The following is a 12789-nucleotide window of genomic DNA, read 5'->3' on the forward strand; positions in this document are numbered from 1 at the left end:
AGTCAAATCAGTATAGAAAGGATAGAAAATCTCTACGACCGGACCAGTATCATAAAATAAGCACATCCTTTATGTCTCGAATCAATATGATAAAATGAGCGCATCCTCGACGCCTCGAATCAATATCATAAAATGAGTGTATCCTCGATGCCTCCAATCCATTAAAAATAGCAATAATAATGGTAGTACGACCCTATTCAAAAATCAGTATAAAAAGTTTGGGTTACAACCTAGCTTTCTCAAATCAATACTAAGAACCAATGCATGCACCGGGGTAGACTATATCTTTGAGAAAACAATGATCCAATGCAATGCATGTCATCACCAGCATCCAAACAACATACATAATCACATACAATAATGACTCCACAAGCACCTTACCCTCTAGAGCATAGAAACAGGACTAACACATGCAACCGACCTATAACTAAGACCTATGACTCAAATCTACTCCTCTAACTTAATAATAAGGCCCAAAAGGGAACTCAACTGGGAATACAACCCCGAGAATACAACCACAGCTAGCCCCATCAAACGTCAACACAAAAGCATAGGAAATTCTACCTCTAAATCTAGAAAATAGAATCCGATAGTAATTGACAAGCCTAACTAGGTGAAAATCACTACACCATGGCTCCAACATAAGTGTGCTACAATAATGAAGAACACTAAGCCTCATAAACTCCCGCCAACAATGGCTACAATAACTAAGGATCAAACCATAGCTCAAGTCTAAGGCACAAATCCGCCAACCATCATCAATATCGAATAAGCCACCTAAAAATAGGCTAATCAAGGCCAACTAAGGCACAATCAACAATCTTACCAACTAGACTGAAAATCTCATAAAGGCAACCTAGCATAAGGATCACTCCGGGACAAGGAACCAAAAATTTAGGAATCAAACCTAACCCGTCACATACAATCCAAATCACAAGTAATTTATACTAAACACTACCTCATAAAGCTTAATCAAAAGGAAGGAGACCGTAGCCTACCTCGAAGTCGAACACGTGCGCTCCAAGTTCAATCTCCGCTCTAAAATGAACTCCAATTACCTCCACACTATCAAAATATTGATCACCTCATCAATATGAATGTTTTGACACATAAATTGTATTTTTTTGGAGACAGACCCAAAATTGGGTCTAAAACGAGATTATGAAACCCGCAATGAGAATCCCGAAAATGAATCTGTGAAAAGGTTCTAAACGGATTATTGATATTGTATCCAAAATGGGGCACAAATAGATGCTCAAAATGACCTAAATCAACCCAATATTTAAAAACACCATTAAAGCTTAAACTAAGTTAGGGCATCCCCTTTGGACAAGAAATTACCTTACTACAATGCTTTTCGAAGCTCCCCGAATACTCCCATACCTAGCCAAGATCACCACGAACATCCAGGACTTGAAATCGCCTCAATCAGAGCTCCCACTCTAAAGAATTTATATTTTGAAGTTTAAGGAAAAATGCTGAAAACGGATCTTAAAGTGCCCTCTGCTATCGCAAAAGCGAATCCGAAGGTCACTTAAGCGAGCCTCACTAAAGCGAGACACATTGTCGCTTTAGCAAAGGCCATGTCGTTTAAACGACAACCACCTATGGCCAGCCATCACTTTAGCAATGATCGCTTTAGTGACCAAGGGATACTTTAGCGATGGTCGCCTTAGAGACCAAGGGCCTCTTTTGCGACCGCACTAGACTCAGCTATACCAGCTGAGTTTTGGAAAAGGCCAAACCTCCGATGGGGTGCTCAGAATTTATTTAAAAGTCGGTACGCACAAATGGACTATGCTATCCTACCAAATTCGACGTTCCAAACTCAATGCCGAACTTGAAATTTCCATTCGAGGTCATCTCAACAAAATATGGGTCCTACACCCAAGCATAATTTTTGTCAATTCTACAAGGAGGCTCAAAATGAGACCTGAAGCCTTGGGACATGAACAAAGTATCGTTTAAGACCAAACTTGACATTCCAGAGTTAACCACACTGACAAAATTTTAATTCGAGCGTGTTTACTATGAATGTTGACCAAAGTCAATTTTATGCTAAATTTTAGAGACTAAACAGCCAAATGGCCCCAAACTCGCATCGATTGCCTTGATACTCGTGCCAACCATGCTACTAGCTAAATTTGGCCATTTCAGAGCTATTGGAACTTTCAGAATTCCATTCTGAGATTGTCTTCTTGGAGTTTTGATTGAAGTCAACCGTTCAAACTTCAAGAGCTTCAAAATAGATAAACGGGCGTAAAACCCAAATGAACGACCAGACGATCGAACTATCGGTGCCAACAAGGCATAAATAGCTTGGGGTCACTACAGGAAAACTTTAAATGCTGAAAAGATTAGAAAAAGATAAAAATGACCTTGAGGGTCATTGCAATATACAAGAACACATTAACAATTTATCAATTCATGATAAATATATAATTTCACAAGGTAAATCTCAAATAAAATAGTCAACATGGTAACACTTGGACCTTTGGTCCTTTCATATCAATTATAGCACAATATGGTCATGCTCACTTATATTCGGATCAATTTCTCTATCATCACCCATATAGTCAAGATCAATTCACAGATGATAGCCACACAATGGTTCTATCATGGAACCCATACCCAAACTATATATGTGTCGAAATATGACACCCGATTCAATATATGTGTCAGAACGTGACATCTAATTTGATATCAAAATCACAACCAGAATCACAATCCACAATGAATAGTTCACATACTTACACAACCAAGTAATAGGTTTATTGCATGCAATTGTACACAAATAGTCATTTCATTGGTTTCATTCTATCTTTCCCTTCATCGATAATATTTCATCAAGTCTTCTTTATTCAAGACATCACTTTTAGTAGAGCAAGTTCAAGATTATAGATTACACGATCTTGGGATTGTAGACCTATTACAATAATATATAAATCACTCAACTACAAGAATTAAATGCATGGTAAACATCACAACATTACTCAATCACTATTAAGTTTCTTTCTATGATATAGAATAAACTATAACCTACAGCCACAGGTAATCAAATAGGTTCATGGCATAAGATCTATCAACACTAAGTCATTCACATTCATCCTTTATTTTATGATACACATTAATTGAGTAATTCACAGGAAAAAATCAGCATGAACACACACAATTATTTGTATAAACACATCCCTCTATATAATCAATAACCCATAATCCCTAAGTCTCAAGATTCCATTATGACCCAGCTATTATCTATACTTAATCTCATAAGAGTCATTGACCTTCTAAACAGTTTCACCAATGTTAACATTCAAATATTGGACATTTATCACTACTCACACAATAATCATGATCCACAACATACATTTCCACTCTAAATAATAATTAGCAATCATTTGACCATCCATGCTTTGTGCTCGAAGGTCTAGGCATGAAATCTCCTATCAATCTACATTATATTAAGTTATGAGAAAGAATTTATAACTACTCAATTGAAAAAAACCTAGCCTACTTGGGTGAAAGCAATTATAGAAGGATTATAGGATGATCCTTGACCTTTGGAGGGAGAAACTATAGAGACGGGCCTGAAATCTGTGGGTTGTAGCCTTCCTTGAGATAGAAATCTCTTCTTCCCTTCTCTCCAAACCTAGAGTAGCTTTTTGGGAGTTTCTAGGGTAACCCTTATATATTTTGGCACTTAAGGGAAGAAGGAGATAATAAATATGCCACTTTTTGAATCTATCCCATCGAATCCCGCTCTTGCGGCCTAATTCCTGCCACAACAGCTCAGCACGGATATTGCTCAGTAAAATGGACATAACTTTTTATTTCGAACTCCAAATGAGGCAAATATGGTGGCATTGGAAAGAATACTTATAGACCTTAATTTTATAGGTCATGAGCCACCTAATCCATTATAGATCGATAGATATGCTCCTTTGAAGTTAACCTTAGTTTAAACTCAAGTCCAAAACTAAATCGAAAAAACACTTTCAACTTAACTTTTTGCTAGGGTCATTGTACGACCTTAATTCACAACTAATGCACTCGCATACCAAGAAATTAATCCTAGTTTTATGACAAATGAGATTCATATACCTTTACAATAGATATTTTTAGTAACGACGGGCTAGATCGTTACACTCTGATTCTAGAAAATTGTATAATTATTAATAACTTCTTGTTCGAAAAAGTTTTTGGAACACAATTTTCGTGTGTCATTCCCTTTATTAATGGTTGTTGACTAGAGGATTCCAAAGTCTCTCTTTTGAAGAACTAAGGTTCTTGTGGCTGAATCAAGGTTAGATTTTTCTGATTTTAGTCTCTCCTCACTTTGCTTTTAAAATAGGATCTAGACCCGTATTATGTCTACATCTTGGATTCTCCAAAAAGGATTTTTGAGAAGAATCTCTACTAGAGATATTTTTATTCAGTATTGCCTACTGAAAAGGTACACAATAAGTTGGCTACATGGTTTCATGAGTATATGGTTGAAAGCGCAAATGAAGTCGCATGCAAGTCTCCCCTATGTCCTTATCATCTCTCGCATATTAGATGTCTCCACAATTGATTTCTCCGACTACAAACCTATTGAGGTCTCCCTCTACATATGATACCATAGCTTTAAAATGGTTAAATCGTGGAGTCCCAAAGAAAATTCTCAATTCTCAAGTTTATGAATTCTCTCAACCTAGGTTTGTTTAATAATGTTCATAGTTTCTCATTGAAATTCAATTGTTTTTTAAGTATGATATCTAAGTACATGATTTCAAGTATTATTCCATGTTTTCAATGAAAATTTCATGAATCCATAAGATACAAGTATTTTCATGATCTAGAATTATGTAATTTCAGAAGCATGTCTCAGATAATTAATTTTTTCATAATTTTAGATACTTTTAGATAAAGTATCTTTCAGTACATTATCAATTATCATAATTTACGATGTTTTCAGATAAAGTGTCTTCAGTTATTATCAATTTTTCAGGAGCTACTCAATATATTATCAATTAATCAGAATTACAGTATTATCAGATTATTACTGTATTACTTTTATATATGTTTTTCATAGGACTAATACTTAGCACCGAGTGGACTTAGGGATGAAGAATTCTGATCAGCGTCCATAGTCTTTTAGTAACAATCCCTACTATTAAGAACTACGTGCCACTATAGGATTTGTCTCAATTAGACATTAGCTTAGTAGATTCACATTAGCTCAAACTCATACTTTCATACCTTGGCAAGTATATTTGGCCTTTTTTATGCAGGAATACACCATTCTCCATGTTGTAGCTCACATGATTATGTGTCAATTAACGATATCTCCCATAGTAAGTTATCAGTTATTTCATGGTCAAGTATTTAAGTCTATTTAGTTATTTCAGTTCAATTATCAATTTTTATGTTATTTACTTGATCATTGCATCAATATAATTTACAGACTCAGTATGTTTAGATATCATATTATTTATGTATATTCCTCATACTCATTACATTCAAAGTATAGATCGTGTAATTTCTGTCTATATTATTTGATAATATAGATTCTGAAGCTTAGTTTTTGGCGCGCGGTCTACATGAGTTTTGATCAGCGAGTTAGCCAGTTTGGTGAGTCCTCATTTTTTGAGGATGGTATTATATTTATTTCAGTGTTGTTTCTTTCGGTTTACAAATTTTGAAGTTAGATAGGGATTTTTTTCTAGCAACTCATTTATGTAGTAAAGGGTTTCGTAAAACAGTTAGATTCCCTCTATGTTGTTTCATATATTGTCTCTTCTGATGTTACTCTCTTTTAGACTTCATGATATTTTCTCATTTCAGTATCTCTTATGTTGATTTGTAAATCTTAGTGTCATGTCATGCCATGAGGTTAACTTGAAGTTACTTGTGTCTCTAAGCATCGTGTCGCATTTACAAGATAGTCTTGGGTCATGACATATTTGGTATCAGAGCCCCCAAGTTCATGTGTCTTAGGGTGATTGAAAGCCGCATTAAGTAGAGTCTTACTCATGGGTGTTAAGTGCGTCATATCTATGAATATGAGGCTATGAAATGTTTTAGGAAATACTCCACTTCTTTCATATTCTTAGTGGTTCGATAGAGTGAAACTCTATATAGTCTCCTTCTAACTCTTTCTCTATATGTTTACAATATCATACCTCCAAGAAGAGCTTATGTCAGAAGAAACAAAAATGAAGAGCAGCAAGCACCTCCAACCCCGACATACCCTTTGGCTGAACAAGTATTTCATGCTGAGTTTGGGGCTGCTTTTTAGGTGCTAGCTCGATGACTTCTCCAGCCAACCGAGAGGTTGTGGCCCTGATCAACCCAAATACTAACACGGCTACTACTAGAGTTCAGAACTCCACTCGGATAAACCCTTCTAAGTTCTATAGTTCTAAGATGGATGAGGATCTACAAAACTTTATTAAGGGTATTAAGAAGATTCCCAAGATTATAGGTGTCATGCCAATTAAGAGTGTTGAGTTAGCTGCTTATTATTTGAAGGGAGTGACTCATAGATGGTACAAATAATGGGAGGATGAAAGGGTCGATAATACAGACCCCGTTGATTGGGACAAGTTTGAGGGTATTTTTCTAGACAGGTTCTTTCCACTTGAGTTGACGAAAGTCAAAATTTAAGAGTTCATTAATTTAAAGCAAGGTTGTGTGACTGTAAAAGAGTACTTTTTGAAGTTCACCCAACTTTTGAAGTATGCTCCAAATATGGTGTCCAACTCTAGGGCCTTCATGAGTAAGTTTATCTCCGATATTTTTGACACGGTGGTGAAAGAGATTAAGACTGCGATATTAATCAAGAAGATGGATATCTCTAGTTTGATGACTCTTGCTCATAAATAAATTGAGGAGGAAAAGCTCAAGAAGAGTGCTAAGAATAACAAGAGGGCACAACCATATAGTATGGACTACTCTCATAAGAAATCAGGAGGTGGTTATTCTCAGTTTTGACAGAAGTATTCTAGCTAGGCACATTTTCTGTTAGTGCTCCGATGCCTAAGTTCAACATGGATAGAGCACTAAGATCTAAGTCTCATGGGAGATTTCTAGTGTCCGCTCATTTCTGACTTGTCATAAATATAGTTAAAATCATCCGAGGGAGTGCATGGGTAATACAAGTGGTTGATTTGGATGTGGTAAGACTGGTGTAGAGTGAGTGCTTGCCCATCGGCCCAAGGTAAGGGCAGGATTGTTTTTCAGCAGAGTTAGCCTAGCACTTCAGTAGCTTTAACATGTCGCCAGACTCAGCATGGTACCTCAGCTAGTTTTGTTGGCTGATAGCATCAAAACAAATTTTATGCTCTTTAGACTCCATAGGATTAAGAGGATTCCCACGATGTGGTCACTGGTATGTTATGAGTCTTCTATCTTGATGTTTATTTATTGTTAGATCAAGGAGAAAATCTTTCCTTCGTGACTCTTTATGTTGATATGACTTTTGATGTCAGTCTCAAAATCTTGTTAGAACCTTTTTCAGTCTTTACTTTTGTTGGTGACTCATTCTTAGCTAAAAGGGTATACATAAATTATTTGGTATCAGTTTTTCAGAAAATTACCTCAGTTGATCTTGTAGAGCTAGACATGCTTGACTTTGATATCATTCTAGACATGGACTAGCTATACTTATGTTATGTCTCAGTCGACTGTAAAACCAGAGTTGTAAATTTTCAGTTTCCTAATAAATTAGTCATTGAATGAAAGAGTAGTATCACAATGCCTATAGATCAGTTTATTTCTTACCTTAAGGCCAGAAAGATGATTTCCAAAGGTTGTATCTATCATTTAGTTTGGGTTAGGGATTCTAGTGCCAAAACCCCAAATGTTCAGTTTGTTCCAATCGTACATGAATTTCCAGAAATGTTTCTCAAAGAGCTATTCGAAGCTCCTTCTGAAAGGAAAATTGACTTTAGAATAGATCTTCTTCCGGATACTCTAATCTATCTCTATTTCTCCTTATACAATGGCTCTAGCTGAGCTTAAGGAGTTGAAACATCAATTAAAGAATTTTCTAGACAAAGGTTTCATCAGATCCAATATTTCTCTGTGGGATAGTCTCGGATTGTGACATCATGGATTGCCTTCAGCGTGAAGGAGTACAAACTGTGAACTAGCTAATAAATCGAGTCAACTTTATTCAAACAAAAGATGGATCATATTAGATGAACTTATTGCCTCAATACAGATGTCTTACTCTAACCTTGCTCAAAATATTTGAAGATCCTACAATGCCTTCTCTAAGAGTATCATTAATACTCTCAAATATTTTCTTGTCTGCCGTTCATCTTTCACCTCCTTTTGGCGTTCCTTCGAAACAATCCTTCTCAAAGGATTGTTTTTACATTTCTCACATTACTTTTGTAACAAAAAATGTTTGACCCCCTACACTTTTATGACTATGCATGCTAAATATTTATTGCTTACTATACTCCTTACGCACTAACGTTTGTTTTATTATACATTTGTTTATATGCATCTCTATTCTTTTTTTCTTTTTGATAATGTCAAGGGGGAGGGAGAAAAATTCAAAATTCAGAGTTAGCTAGTCAAAAATCATGAGTTCATAGGGGAATCAAATCATACAAGGAAGTAAATTGCCTCTGAATCTTTTTTATTTTCATCATAAAAAGGAGAGATTGTTAGCCTTTATTTTGTTTTAATGATGACGTCTAATGTTAAATCTAAAATGCAAGGTCAAAGAAAAAGAAAGAGTACAACCACACAAGGAAGGACACATATCAAAAGCAAAGTAGTACTTAGATATACAAGGAATGATCATTAGTTTAAAGCACACAGAATCAGGAGACGATTGGTACTCATCTCACAAGGAAAGTATTCAGAATCAAGGGAAGATTGGTACTCAACCACACAAAGAAGGAAATCAATTCAAGTAAAACTATATATACAGACATATTTGATATGTAAGTATACTCTCAATCAAGGATCATCCTCATATCCTTGATTGAATGAAAACTCCTCCAAATTGTCCTTGACCAAAGAAATTGATCTTAAGAAATTTGTCATGAAAATTTTCAACTCAAAACTATCAAATTTGGCCTCCAAATCAATGAACATGATAGAAAACCATACCAGAATTAACTCCATCACCAATCAAGGCAATGAAGCAACGGTCACAAGTAAGCACAATCTATAAAAGAAAACAAAGATCAAGGGAACAAGTGTGCAACTTCACTTGAACAAGAAATACTATTTACTCTGTTATCTTGCAATAAACACTGTTTCATTAAAAAATTACTAGTGGGCACTACAGAAAAAGAGCGATTAGGGTGAGATACAAGTAGATATTGTAGCAATAAGAAGAAATTTGAAATTGTCCGAAATAACAACACAAGCTGTATAACAGTGGCAGATGCAGAAATTTTATCAAGGGTGTTCAAGTATATTTTTTTTGATAAGTGAGTTAAATGTTATTTGTTTAACCTAGTGATTGTACCATGAATGATCCCAATATTTTTTACTATCAAATCTAAACAATAGAGTTTTTATTTCTTTATTTTATGCATTAATTTTATATAATAAAAAAATATATGCATTATTGTGTATAAAGTGAAATAATGATTAAACAAATGCATCTAGCTTTATACGAAACACAAATCACATCATCAAAGTTTTTTTTTTTATAAAAATAAAACTCATGTATCAATTTAGCTTTGGGTTTAAAGTTGTTAATTTATATAAGCACAAATTTTAATATAAAATGTTGGCCAATTTTTTTTCACCCTTCGATAGTGCATTATATGTTAGATAAAATTAGAAAAACATAATATCTATATTAACAAATTTCAAAATTAAAATAATTTATTCATATATATTACTCTATATTATTAAAATTATAATATTAAGAATTAAGAAACTTGAGGAACATTTAAGAATTTTAGGTAAATTAAAATTAATAAATATATTTGTTTGATGCAAGAATAGTGGTGCATGTACAAGTGCAAGGTTCGAACCCAAGAGTTATTGTCACCTGCTCTCAAAATAAAATAGCTATTGGGTTGAAAATGAACACCCTTAACCATTGCGCCAAAGGAAGAGCTTGTGTCAATAATATTCAACCTTAAAATATATATCCCTTAAACCTATAATGTGACCTATATACACAGTGCAATTTTTTGGGAAAGGGTGTTCAACTGACCGTCCTTGGATGGTTGTAGTTGTCACGATTTCGATCCGTCGTGACTTGCACCGTCACTGACCCTCCGGTGGGAGAATCATTTTCAACAGCCCACAATCAATAATCGCGAAGTATACTAAGTTTAAAGATTTCAAACAGGTTTAAAACAAGAATAAATACTGAGTTCTCATAAACTCAAAAATCATCTAGTTATCAACCCAATATATGCTGAAGTAAACACACCCTAGGAACTGAAAGTTATCATACCAAAACTCTAAAAATGAACAAGTCTAGAAAAGGGAAATTCAACCTCCAATGAATTCATAATGAAAATAACAATGTGTGAACATCTGAGTCCCGAACGAAGGACTAAGACAAATGAGAAAGTCCACGGCAGCATGACAGAATAGTTCACTTTTGGACTTGAACAAGATTTCTACTCCTCTAAATGAGATCTCTCCGCAGCCGGCTGAATATGCCATATACTCAACAAAAGGCAGAACAAGTGTTGTATCAGTACACAAAACCAATAGTGTACTGGTGGAATCATGCGGTTAGCCAGTAAGCGGATCATAGACAAGTAAATTCAACGTAACAAACATATACATATATAGGATAAGTCAGTCAATCTCATGTTCAACCATATTAAGCAAGATCACAATTCAATATCTTCAACATGCTATGAATTCACACAAGGATCCTCTTAGGGGACCTACAAACAGTCAATTTTGTGTCGGAATGTGACATACGATCAAAATATAAGTCGGAATATGACATCCAATTCAAATATGTATCAAAACGTGATACCCAATCCAGTTTATGTGTCGAAATGTGATACCCGATCCAAACATACCACAATCACAAGTACATCTAATATTTACAGCATTATATCACCAAGAACAGGTTCATCACAAAAACAGGCCAAGAAATGATCATTTCACACATAATCTAGCATGTCTCCCTATTCATATACACATACGCATATCATGAAGCAATTTAACAAGTATATGAAACACATACGGAAAACAAGACCATCACCTACCTCCACGCTCCATCAACCTTACAATGCAAGAGCTTTCCCATTACGGGTTCGTTCCTCTCGTTCTTGGTCTAGAAAAGAGTAAATACATATAAAGGATTAACACCATGACCTAACTATCATGAAATATAATACAATTCACATTCTAGGCCAAACTCATGATCCTAACCCCACCCTAGGGCTATTTTCCACAATTAGTTTTCAGTTCAAACCCTCCCCCAATGATTACCAACCATAATTTCTAGGTTCTAAGAATCAAAGGGTGAGTTTAGGGAGTAAAATCCTTACCTTAAGCGTAAAAATCCATGGAAAATTGATGAAATTCTCCCTAGGTCGCCTCCCAAAGTCTTAGGAACTGTTTTTCGCAGAAAAGACCATTTTTGGGGTTTTTCCATGACTGTCCCTCTATGGCGGAATAGTCGGAGAAAGAGAGCTTGTAAAGAGTCTCCAAGTCTCCCCTTTTTCAACATATCCTCTTTCCAAGACGTATTAAAGTATACCTTTCACGCCAAATTTGATTTCGAGAGTTTTACTCGCCCGAATGTGATTTCGCGAAGCCGTAAATGTTTCGTATCGTCTTTGCTATCATATTATCCAAATAAATTGAAGATTCGATCTATCACTATTCACCAGGTCACCCTAGTATTCACCTGACTCAGAATTCGTCCAAGTCTGGCCTAGGCTAAATTTTTTGAAGTTACGACCCAAAGTTTTTTGGCCCGAAATCCTTCCCCATTGGGCTATTCCTAACGATAGAAATAGGTCGTTACAGTAGCTCTGCCCCTGCTGTATAACCAAGCTCATTCAAAGCTATAAAGAAAACCCTTGTAACCCAAACCAGCTAGACTAGACACCACATCAGTGATCCGAACTCATATAAAAATCCCTATCTTCTTTTATCTTTTGCTCTTTCATAATTTGTTATACTTTTCCTATTTAACTAAGTTGCAGGTAAGTCGACTAGTTTTTAGTAACAATCGATTGTTGGTTCACGAAAAAAATTTCAATTCATCCCTCCCCTCTCTTGCGTTTTTGATGTTGTAGTTCTATTATGCAGGCTTCTAGTTTATACTAAAAATATGTTTAAGGATGATTTGAGTTCTATTATACGCTTAATTTAGACTTTCTCTCTCTCTCTATATATAGTTAGTGGGGGTATATTTTATTTTAATGCTTGTACGTGAGATATTAATTTAAGTAGGTCAATTAGTCATGATGTAGCTTAATTTGACAAAAAACAAAATGTATTAGTATGTCTAATGATATCACTAGAAGGGAAACAAAGTGGTGCAATTCTAACACTTACCTCACAATGTACTCTTCAAAATGATTACGGTAATTCTGGTGATAGATCATCTTCATTGTTCTCTCTTTTCAAATTATTATTTTTTCCCTTATTTTTACTTGTTCAATATTAATTTGATATACTTGTTGGACTTTTGTAGCGACTTTAGTCCACAATAAGACAGAATTCTTGTTTCATTATATATTCCTTTTCGATGTGAGATTTTATCTAAAATACAATATCAAATACACTCTTTTTCACAGAAGGTTGCCAACTTTCAAGTTTGTCAGTATGCTCCTTGACACGGCC

Source organism: Solanum dulcamara, chromosome 10 (assembly GCF_947179165.1).
Source record: "Solanum dulcamara chromosome 10, daSolDulc1.2, whole genome shotgun sequence".
Lineage (NCBI taxonomy): Eukaryota > Viridiplantae > Streptophyta > Magnoliopsida > Solanales > Solanaceae > Solanum > Solanum dulcamara.